The sequence below is a fragment of the Mandrillus leucophaeus genome, unplaced genomic scaffold (genome assembly GCF_000951045.1).
Source record: "Mandrillus leucophaeus isolate KB7577 unplaced genomic scaffold, Mleu.le_1.0 Scaffold4, whole genome shotgun sequence".
NCBI classification, from domain to species: domain Eukaryota; kingdom Metazoa; phylum Chordata; class Mammalia; order Primates; family Cercopithecidae; genus Mandrillus; species Mandrillus leucophaeus.
This window is the reverse complement of record NW_012104253.1, coordinates 8179590-8190416: the sequence shown is the minus strand read 5'-3', so window position 1 is coordinate 8190416 and position 10827 is coordinate 8179590. Positions and strand designations below refer to the sequence as shown.

The 10827-nt window shown below is 43.5% G+C and overlaps 1 protein-coding gene across 1 annotated transcript in view; it reads left to right on the top strand.

Moving 5' to 3' along the window:
- The first annotated feature begins 1047 nt into the window (after positions 1–1047).
- The window catches only part of GSKIP (GSK3B interacting protein), a 24448-nt gene continuing 14668 nt past the window's right edge, over positions 1048–10827 (top strand). Inside the window, exon 1 of the mRNA XM_011991660.1 lies at positions 1048–1615. The gene's annotated coding sequence lies outside the window, so the exon portion shown is untranslated. The remainder of the gene's footprint in view (positions 1616–10827) is intronic.

Sequence of the window (10827 nt, the reverse complement as noted above, 5' to 3'; positions counted from 1 at the left end):
GGGCCGAGAGGGGCGGCAGGCTGCAGGGGCCCCGCGCCCGTGTTAAGAGGGGTCTGGGGGCTTGTTAAGACCGACCTATCTCTCCCGGCCCCCCCTCAGACCTCGGCGCCCCAGAAACGCACGCTTGGGGCTCCGCCGTCTCCGCGGGGAGGACTGGAGCCCTTCTTGAGCATCCCCGCCCGCCCCCGAGCATTGACCGGTGCCCATTGTCAGCAAGTTTTTCAGCCCTCGCCTCATTCAGGTATTGTTTCCGAGGCTTCCTCTTCGTTGCCGTTCGCCTGGCGGTTTGCAGAGCGCTTCTCGCATACGCTCGCTTAATCCTGGGTGTGTCATACCAACGATCAGGAAACTTGGGTTTTCGAAGCATCTGTGGGCAAAACTGCATTCCTTGAGAAATGTTGAAGGCTCCTGATCCCGCGGGAACCTGGGTGAAGAACTTGGGCTGTTCTCGTCGTCTGCGCAATCGTATTTCTGCCTTTTGGGAGGCAACTCCTGCAGAGGCGGAGCCGGCTCTTAAGTTAGTCAACCTCGAAAGGCCTGGGTGCCGGGGTTCCATGGCCCAGAAGCCAAATGTCCTGGGTTAGAATCCTGGCACTGACACCTATTAGCCCAACCACTTTGAGCCGGCCACTGCCCTCCCCGAGTCCACGTTGCCTCCTTTGCCCAGTGTCAGTGGATTAAAATCTTATGTGCATGGATTTATTAGGAAGATTAAATGATATGAGTAGGGCACGAACCTGAACAGAGTCCTGAAACATACAGCTGTTTAATCCCAGTGAATTAAGACGAGCAGTTTAAGGAGTGAAATATTTACTGTCTCAGCAACTTTCATGAATGCCTTGGAAATACTGCCCAAAATGTTGGTAGATGGAGAAACATCTGATTCCGCTTTCCACAACCACCTTTTCGTTTTAGAACCAGGGTGCTCTGTATGCAGTTGCTTGGATTGTTGATTCCCGTAATTCCTTGTAGACTTACCCCAAGTATTCTCAGTAACTTAGATTCCCTTGCTCTTCACTCAAAAATTTTGTTAAGGTCTGTTAAATGAACGTCACCACAGTTGATGATGTGAACAGTATCAAGAATCAGGCAGAACCTTCAAGGAGTTTATGTTCTAAAGTGGAAGGTCATTGGGCATGGTGGTGCCTGCTTGTGGTCCCAGCTACTCTGGAGGCTGAGGCGGAAGGATCGCTTGAGCCCAGGAGTTTGAGGCTGCAGAATTGCATTCAGGCTATCCATAGACTGCCTGCAATTTCACATATCAGAAAGGATCTTACGAGCTACGATTATGCCACTGCACTCCAGCCTGAACCACAGAGCAAGACCCTGTCTCTTTAAAAAATAATAATAAAGTGGAAGTTTGTTCATTTATTCAGTAAATGTTTATTGATTGCATTCTGTGTGCCAAGCACTGTTCTAGGTGCTGGGGATACAGCAGTGAACAGATAAGTCTCTTCCTTCCCGGAACTTACGTTTTATTGAAGGGAGGAGAAACATGCAATCAATGAGTGAATAATATGCTTTGTGGTGATAAGGGCTGTTGGAAAAACAAAAGCATTGTAAAGGGGATGGAGATGGGGAAGAGAGAAGGGACTTGCCATTTTTATATGAGATGGTAAGAGACATTCTCTTATTTAATAAGATTACATTTTAGCAGAAACTTGGAGAAAGCTGGGAAGTGAGGCACACGTATACCTGGAAGAGTTGTTTTCTACGCAAGGGGAACAGCAAGTGCAACGTGCTGTCACAGGAGAATGCTTGATGAGTTTAGGGAACATCAGGAGTGAGTGAAGGAAAAAGTAGAAGCTGGGCAGTTGGGGGCTGGGGGCGCAGAGGAAGCACATCATGTAGGGCCTCCTGGGCCTTTGATAAGAACTTTGGAGCCGGGCACTGTGGTTCACTCCTGTAATCCCAGCACTTTGGGAGGGCAAGGCGGGCAGATCACTTGAGGTCAGGAGTTCAAGACTAGCCTGGCCAACATGGTGAGACCCTGTCTCTACCAGAAATATATTAAAAAGTAGTCGGGTGTGGTGGCATGCACCTGTAATCCCAGCTACTTGGGAGGCTGAGGCAGGAGAATCGCTTGAACCCAGGAGGCGGATGCAGTGAGCCGAGATTATGCCACTACACTCCAACCCTCCAGCCTGAGCAACAGAGTGAGACTGTCTTTAAAAAAAAAAAAAAAAAAAGAACTTTGGCCTTTACTCTGGGTGAGGTGGATTTAGGAGAGAAGTGACATAATATGGCCGCAGTTTCTATGGGATCATGCTAACTGCTATGTTAAGAATAGTCTGGTGTGGAAGTGGGAGGACCAGAGTGAAAACAACAAAACCAGTTAGAAGGATATCGTAGTAGTAATCCAGGGAAAAGATGACAGTGGTTTGGACCAGAATGGTAGCAGTGAAGATGATTAGTTAGAAGCTGTTGGATTCTGGATATATTTTGAAGATAAAACATGTTTGCAAATAATAATTCTAATATTTGCCATAAAAGGAATATAAGCAAGGTGGTGTGAAAAGTCAAAGGTGGGATCTTATCCGGCAATAAATTAGAATAGGCTTTGGAAGGTTTGAAATAGACTTCTGACAAATAGATACGATTTGAACTTCTTTCAGCAGCTATTAAATAAGTGGTTTCCTTTTTCAATATACAGTTGCATTCAGGCTATCCATACAGTGCCTGCAATTTCAAATATCAGAAAGAAAAATTAAAACGAAGGTTTTGCGATAACAAATATGCTTTCTTCAGAGTATTGTGTCTAGCCTTGTAAACTTTATGCTTTCTAGGAGAAATTCAGTATAAATGTCCAGGTTTAGGACCTGTCATCATGATGTCTTTGGCTACAGTAGGGAACAAACTCATCCCAATTCACAGTGCCGTTTTTGTGTTTTGTGAAAGACAAAGTACCTGTCACCAAATGTTAACACCTTGCATTACTTGAGGAAGATGAAAATAATTACCTTGGCCAGGTGTGGTGAAGCGTCCCTCTAATCCCAGCGCTTTGGAAGGCCAGTGCCGGGAGGATCACCTGAGACCAGGAGTTTGAAACCAGCCTTGGTGCCAGAGCAAGACCCTATTTCAAAAAATAAAAATAAATTTTAAAAAGAAGAAAATGATTACCCAATCGAATATTGTCAGCTTATTAAGAATTATATAAAAGTTTTAAGTGACAGGTGAGAGGCTGTATGCCAGAGGCTAGATGGGTCATGGCAAAATAATTGTCCTTCAGAGAAATCTGTTAACATGGGAAATGAAAGAAAAGCCAAGGAGATGTATTTGACCTTTTTTTATGACTTGCACCTGAGGTAACAGGAATCTGCTGTCAGGGCTCCATGCCTTATGGCTCTTGGAGGAAGAGCAACACAGCAGTAGCCAATCCCCTACATAATGTAAAGAGCACGTAACTTGGAGGCACATGGCTTGAGCTTCAGGGCAAGGCTTTCATCTTGAAAGATAGTGTTAAATACTTTTAATAGAATAGATGATATTTCTTCAGCTGTTTGCCCAGCACAGTTCTAAGCACTTGCCATGAATTCACTCATTTATTTCTCTCTATACACTTAAAGGTAGATGCTATTTTAGCATCAGTTTAAAGAGGAGGAATGTGTAACTGAGAAAGATTAAAGGCCGGGCACGGTGGCTCAAGCCTGTAATCCCAGCACTTTGGGAGGCCGAGACGGGCGGATCACGAGGTCAGGAGATCGAGACCATCCTGGCTAACACGGTGAAACCCCGTCTCTACTAAAAAATACAAAAAAAAAAAAAAAACTAGCCAGGCGAGGTGGCAGGCGCCTGTAGTCCCAGCTACTCGGGAGGCTGAGGCAGGAGAATGGCGCAAACCCGGGAGGCGGAGCTTGCAGTGAGCTGAGATCCGGCCACTGCACTCCAGCCTGGGCGACAGAGCGAGACTCCGTCTCAAAAAAAAAAAAAAAAGAAAGATTAAAACATCTTTTTCTAAGTCACAGAGTAAATTAAGTGGCCAAGCTAAAATTCTAGCCCCAGTCAGTCTGCTTGAGAGCCTGTTAACCATCACACCTTACTGGCCCCTTCTTGTTCCTATTGAGAAGATTTTCCAGGTTGTAGTGTATGGTACACATAAAGGTAATCATGATTAAGATACTGTATCCTGGCCTCAACTGACTGTTACAATGTCAACTGAAAGGTCAGACTTTGAAGGTGAAAATTTGCAGTCTCTGTAAAGCTCTTGAAATCTTTCTGGGACTGTTCTTTTGTCAGGCTAGGTATATATGACTGTCTTTACTCATTTTTTTTGTCATCAAGGACAAAGCTCTTTGATGCTCTGAACTCGTAATGAAACAAAATAGTCTAATAAATTAGGAAGTAAAGAATCAACGATTTAGTAATCAGTGTCATAATAACCAGTTTTATGAATCCTCCAAAAACACAAACACCCGAACACCACCCAAAAATTATGCCAACAGTTGGAGAAAGAGCTGGTTCCTAAATAATTTGTGTATGATGTTTTCAGGAATCATTCATGGAAACTTTACATCAGGTGATACAATCTACCAGAATAAATAATAGCAAGTATAAAGTATTCCAATTTTTGTCTCTTTGCTAGAAAGAGCGTATTGCTCAGGATCTGGTAGAGATCCTGAAGTTTAAATGGAAAGCAGTGAGGTTTTCTACTTCATGTCTCTGTAGATATTGATTTATGTTTGTTAGAATGTACTTTAAATATAGTGCCAAGTAATACTTATTTCCTAGAGGGTTATATAGAAATAAGAAACTGTCATACCTGGATTTTTGTTTTTTTTGTTTAACATTCCATTTTTGAGTGTTTTTTCCTAGAGTCTCATTTACAGTTTCTGGTTTCGAAGGAAAGGTTTACAGGATTGTATTGCTACACTTTTTTTTTTTTTTTTTTGAGACAGAGTCTCACTTTGTCACTCAGACTAGAGTGCATGGTGCGATAGCTCATTGTAGCCTCAACCTCCCAGGTTCACCCGATCCTCTTCCTCAGCCCCTAAGTAGCTGGGACTACAGGCTTGTGCCACTATGCCTGGCTAATTTTTGTGTTTTTTGGTAGAGACAGGGTTTCACCATGTCGCCCATGCTGGTCTCGAACTCCTGGCCTCAAGCAATCAACCTACCTTAGCCTCCCAAAATGCTGGGATTACAGGCATGAGCCATAGCACCCAGTCAGTGTTGCTGTTTATTTATAGTTTGTAAAAACTCAAATTAACCCTGTGTATTTCTTTATCCTGAGTTCCCTTCTTAATCAACAAAAGCACTGCTGTGGTTTGGAAATGGTTTGGGCCCACCAAGCCTCATGTTGAAATTTTATCCCCAGTGTTAGAGGTGAATCCTGGTGGGAGGTGTTTGGATCGTGGGGGTGGATCCCTCATGAATGGCTCGGTGCCCTTCTGAGTGAATGAGCTCTCACTCTTAGTTCCCCTGAGAATTGGTCTTTGAAAAGAACCTGTTACCTCCTCTCTCTTTCTATCTCTCTCTGTATATGTCTCCCTCCCTCTTCCCTACTCCCTTTTTCTCTCCCACTTCCCCTCCCTCCCTCCCTTCTTCACCATTTGATCTGCATATCCCGGCTCCCCTTCTGTCAGAAGCATCTAAGGCAGAAAATTGGTACTGAGAGTGGGGTGTTGATATAAAGAGACCTGAAAATGCGGAAGCAGCTTTAGAACTGGGTAATGGACAGAGGTTGAAAGAGCTTGAAGGGCTCAGAAAACAGGAAGATGAAAGAATGTTTGGAACTTATTAGAGATTGGTTAAATGGTTGTGACCAAAATGCTGATAGAAATATAGACAGTAAAGGCCATGCTGAGGAGAGCTCAGAGGGAAATGAGGATCTTATTGAGAACTGGAGCTAACGGGACCCTTGTTACACTGTAGCAAAGAACTTGGCTGCATTGCTTCCATGCCCTAGGGCTTTATGGAAGGCCCAACTTGAGTGATGACCTAGAGTATCTGGTAGAAGAAATGTCTAAGCAGCAAAGGGTTCAAGAAGTGGTGTGGCTTCTTTTAACAGCTTACGATCAAATATGGGAGGAAAGGAATGATCTAAAGTTGGAATTTAAAAGGAAAGTAGAGCATAAAAATATGGAAAAATTGCAGCCTGGCCTTGTGTTAAAGAAGGAAAGAGCACTTTCAGGAGAAGAATCCAGTTAGTTCAGATAAAAGGGAGCCAGATGCTAATAGCCAAGACAATGGAGAAAAGGCCCTCAAGGCATTTCAGAAATCTCCTAGGCCGTCCCTCTCATCGCAAGTCCAGAAGCCTAGAAGACAAGAATGGTTTCCACAGTCAAAGCTGTGGGCGCAACTGTCCTTTGCCACCTTGGAATGCAGCTCCCTGCATCCTGGTTGCTCCAGCTCCAGCTGTTTCAAAGGGCTCCAGGTACTCAGCTCAGGCTGCAAGCTGTATGCCTTTGCAGCTTCTATGTGTTGTTAGGACTTCAGGGCACAGAATGCAAAAGTGGCAGAGGCTTGGCAGCTTCCACCTAGATTTTAGAGGATGTATCAGAAGGCCTAGGTGTCACAGAAAGACTCTGCTAGGACGTTGCCAAGCAGAAATGTGGTGTTGGAGCCCCGATGGAGAGTCTCCACTGGGGTATTGACTGGTAGAGTTGTGGGAACAGGGATGCCATGGGGACCACAGAATTGCACAGCCACTGGCAGTGTGCACCCTCATCCTGGAAAAGCCTCAGGCATTTGACTCCAATTCATGAGAGCAGCCACATGAGCTGCACCCAGCAGAGCCATGGAGATGAGACTGCCCAAAGCCTTGGGAGCCCACCCCTCACACTGCTGTGCCCAGGATGCAGGACATGCTCAGAGGAGATTTCGGAACTTTAAGGTTTAATGTCTGCCCTGATGGGTTTCAGATTCTCATAGGGCCTCTTACCCTTTTCTCTAGGCCAATTTCTCCCTTTGGAAAACAGCATTTATCCAATGACTGTTCCGTCATTGTATCTTGGAAGTAAATAACTTGGTTTTTTACTTCACAAGCTTACAGCTGTAAGGAACTTGCCTTGAGTCTCAGATGAGACTTTGGACTTTTGAGTTGGTGCTGGAACAAGTTAAGAGTTGGGGCCTGTTGGGAGGGAATGGTTGTATTTTGAATATGAGAAGGACATCAGATTTGAGAAGTGAGGAGTGGAAGGCTATGGTTTGGATATGGTTTGTTTCGCCCCACCAAGTCTGTTGGGAAAATTTGATCCCCACTGTTGGAGATGGGGCCTGGTGAGAGGTGTTGGGGCAGGGTGGGGGCAGGGTGGGGTGGGGGTGTCAGTTTGAGGTGGGAGAGGTGTGGATCTCTCACGAATGGCTCTGTGTCTTTCTCCCAGGAATGAGTGAGTTTTCTCTCTCAGTTTCTGACAGAACTGGTTGTTGAAAAGAGCCTGGGTGTCCTGCTCTACCTACCTACCTACCTACCTACCTACCTACCTACCTGTGTATTTCCTCCACCTCCACCCTTTCTCACTGTGTGATCTTCACACACTGGTTCCCCTTCCACCATGAGTGGAAACAGCTGGAGGCCATTGCAAATGCTGGCACTGTGCTTCGTGTACAGCCTGTGGAACCATGAGCCAAATAAACCTCTTTTGTTTATAAATTACTCAGCCTCAAGTATTTCTTTATAGCAATACAGAGAGACTAAGATAAGCCCAATTCTGTTGTCTAGATTTATAATTACTAGAATATATATATGTTTGTGTCATTGCTGAAAATGGGGTGCAGAATAATTTTATAAACTAGTGTATAAATGGGAAAATAGGCCGGGCGCGGTGGCTCACGCCTGTAATCCCAGCACTTTGGGAGGCTGAGGTGGGCGGATTATGAGGTCAGGCGATCGAGACTATCCTGGCTAACACAGTGAAACCCCGTCTCTACTAAAAATACAAAAAAATTAGCCGGGCCTGGTGGCGGGCACCTGTAGTCCCAGCTACTCGGGAGGCTGAGGCAGGAGAATGGCCTGAACCCAGGAGGCGGAGCTTGTAGTGAGCTGAGATTGCGCCACTGCACTCCAGCCTGGGCGAAAGAGCAAGACTCCATCTCAAAAAAAATAAAAATAAAAATAAAGATGGGAAAATAGCCATTCTTACTTGAATTACAAATACTTTATATTTGTGATACTACACATGATTCTGAATTAAAATTTGTTATTTAAAATAAATATATATGTCTGTAAGCTATTGAAAACAGATTAAATGTTATGTGTTACAGAAAGCAAAGGTTAAATTGGGTTTTAGCTTTGCCTAAATTCTAAATGTTGCTGATAATAATTAACAAACTTTATTCATCTTTACTTTCAAAACAGTTGTTGGAAATGCAGATAAATTCAGAGCTCTTGTTTTATTTGCAACTGATGCTACCAGTTATTTTAAGTGTCTGAATAATAGCCTGATTTCTCTAAGAAAAGGATTTCTGCTTCCTACACCCTATACTTTCCAAAGGATCTCAATTTTTAAATTGTTTTTTCTTATTGAAAACAATCATTTTCTTTTCACCATAGGAAAATTCGAATGTTAAAAAATTAAAACTATCAATAATCTTTTTTTTTTTTTTTTTTTTTTTTTTGGGACAGAGTCTCACTCTGTCACCCAGGCTGGAATGCAGTGGCACGATCTCAGCTCACTGCAGCCTCTGCCTCCCGGGTTCAAGAGATTCTCCCGCCTCAACATCCCCAGTAGCTGGGATTATAATGGCCAGCTAATTTTTTCTATTTTTAGTAGAGATGGGGTTTCGCCATGTTGGCCAGACTGGTCTCGAACTCCTGACCTCGAGTGATCCACCTGCCTCAGCCTCCCAAAGTGTTGGGATTACAGGCGTGGGCCACCACACCCAGCCAAAACTATCAACAATTAATTTTTGACAGAGCAATAGCATAACTGAAGAGGAAAGAGTTGCAGAAACTTAGAGAAAGCCTGACTCAGCCCTAACCTCGTATCCTTTTACCAGCTCCTGCCTCTGCTTTTTAACTTTATACTGCCAGACACAGTGCCTGAAATTTTCATCTTCTTGAATTAATTCCTTGGGTTAGGGCTATACTTCTCAAACTTATTTTTCATGGAAATAGTCCTCACTCAGATGTACCTTTTAGAGGCAAAGGAAACCCTAGACGCGTAGGGGTATAACCTAAAGAGGATATGACTTGAGACATCCAAACATTTGTGTACTTTTTCATTAAAATTCTAGGCAGTTTTGTAATATTTCCTGATATTGATATAGTAAGAGCAATGTGTATTTTCCAAGAATATCTGCCATGTTTGTCCTGAGTCTTTGTATACTCCTTGTCACAGAGCCAAGTATCACACTTGAGAAGCAGAGTGTTAGAATTTTCTCTGTGTTTTATTCGTTCAGAAAATATTCAACGAAGTCCTCCTTTATGCCAGACACTGTGCTAGTGATATGTATATCACAGGCTCCCATCTTCATGGATCTGTGGTAGTACAGACACAAAAATTATTTGCCATGAGGCTTAAGTACAGCAGTACCAAAACAGAGATACTGTTCAGGAAGATACAGTGATTGACCATCTTGAGATCAGATGCAGCATCCTGAAATAGGTTTGTCTGAGCTGAATTTTAGAGGTCTAAAGGTCTTCAAAGTAGCGTTAAAATAATTTTTTTCAAGTTAAAAACATGGATGCCATAAAACATATGGTGAGCATGTGTCAGATGCATTTAATTCATTAACGAAGGAAACAGCAAGACGGTAAACGTTGGTTCAGAGTGGTATAGGAGAGACCAAAGTCAATGAAAGAGACACCAATAAAATAGGCTTGCCAAGTTAGCTCAAAACTGATTATTGGAACTTCCCCTTAAGGCCAAGATAGACTAACAAGGACCCTCTCACCTTAGTTTAAAAAAAAAAAAGAAAAGAAAAAGTGGGCAAAATATATGAAACAATGTTTTCAAGACTTTTGAGCATCAGGTAATGGGGAGTAATCCCTGAGAAGCATGATACAAATATGGTGAGCCTGTTGCCCCAGTGTATTGCCTAAAGCCAGTCATGGCACTGGAAAGAAAAAACCAGGTAAAGCCTGATGGTCTCCCTGAATTGAGGACATAGAGCTAGAAACCCAAGAAGGCCAAGGCAGCTAGGACAGAGAGTCCTAGGAAGTAAATAGCTTCACAGAAAGCAAGGACTGTGAAGATATACAAAGGGTCTCCCTCCAGCCTGCAGCTGAATACTGATTCATGGCTGTGAGTTCACTGCCCTAGGCTGAGGAAAGAACTACCAAAAAGAATTAGAGGAGGGGCCAGGTGCGGTGGCTCACGCCTGTAATCCCAACACTTTGGGAGACTGAGGTGGGTGGATCACTTGAGATCAAGAGTTCGAAACCAACCTGACCAACATGGTGAAACCCCGTCTGTACTAAAAATACAAAAATTAGCCAGGCATGGTGGTGGCTGCTTGTAATCCAGCTACTCAGGAGGCTGAGGCAGGAGAATCGCATGAACCCAGGAGGCCAAGATTGCAGTGAGCTGAGATAGTGCCACTGCACTCCAGCCTGGGTGACAGAGCAAGACTCTGTCTCAAAAAAAAAAAGAAAAAAGAGAGGAGGATACTCAGCTTGGGACTTTCTGAAGCAGAGGCGATATGAAAATTATAAATCTCCTCATTTCTTTGGAGCCTAAATTGCTGGATCTTCCTCTTTATTGGATAATATCAAATCATTTTCCAAAGTGTTGTGCCAGTTTACACTCCCACTCAGTGTCTAAATGTTCTCTGTTCTGCATCCTCAATAATACTTGATTTAGAAAATTTTTCATGCGTAGACTCAAAAAGGAAAATGTTTTACCAATCTGCAAGATGTTAAATGTTACCTCATTTTTTTTTTTTTTT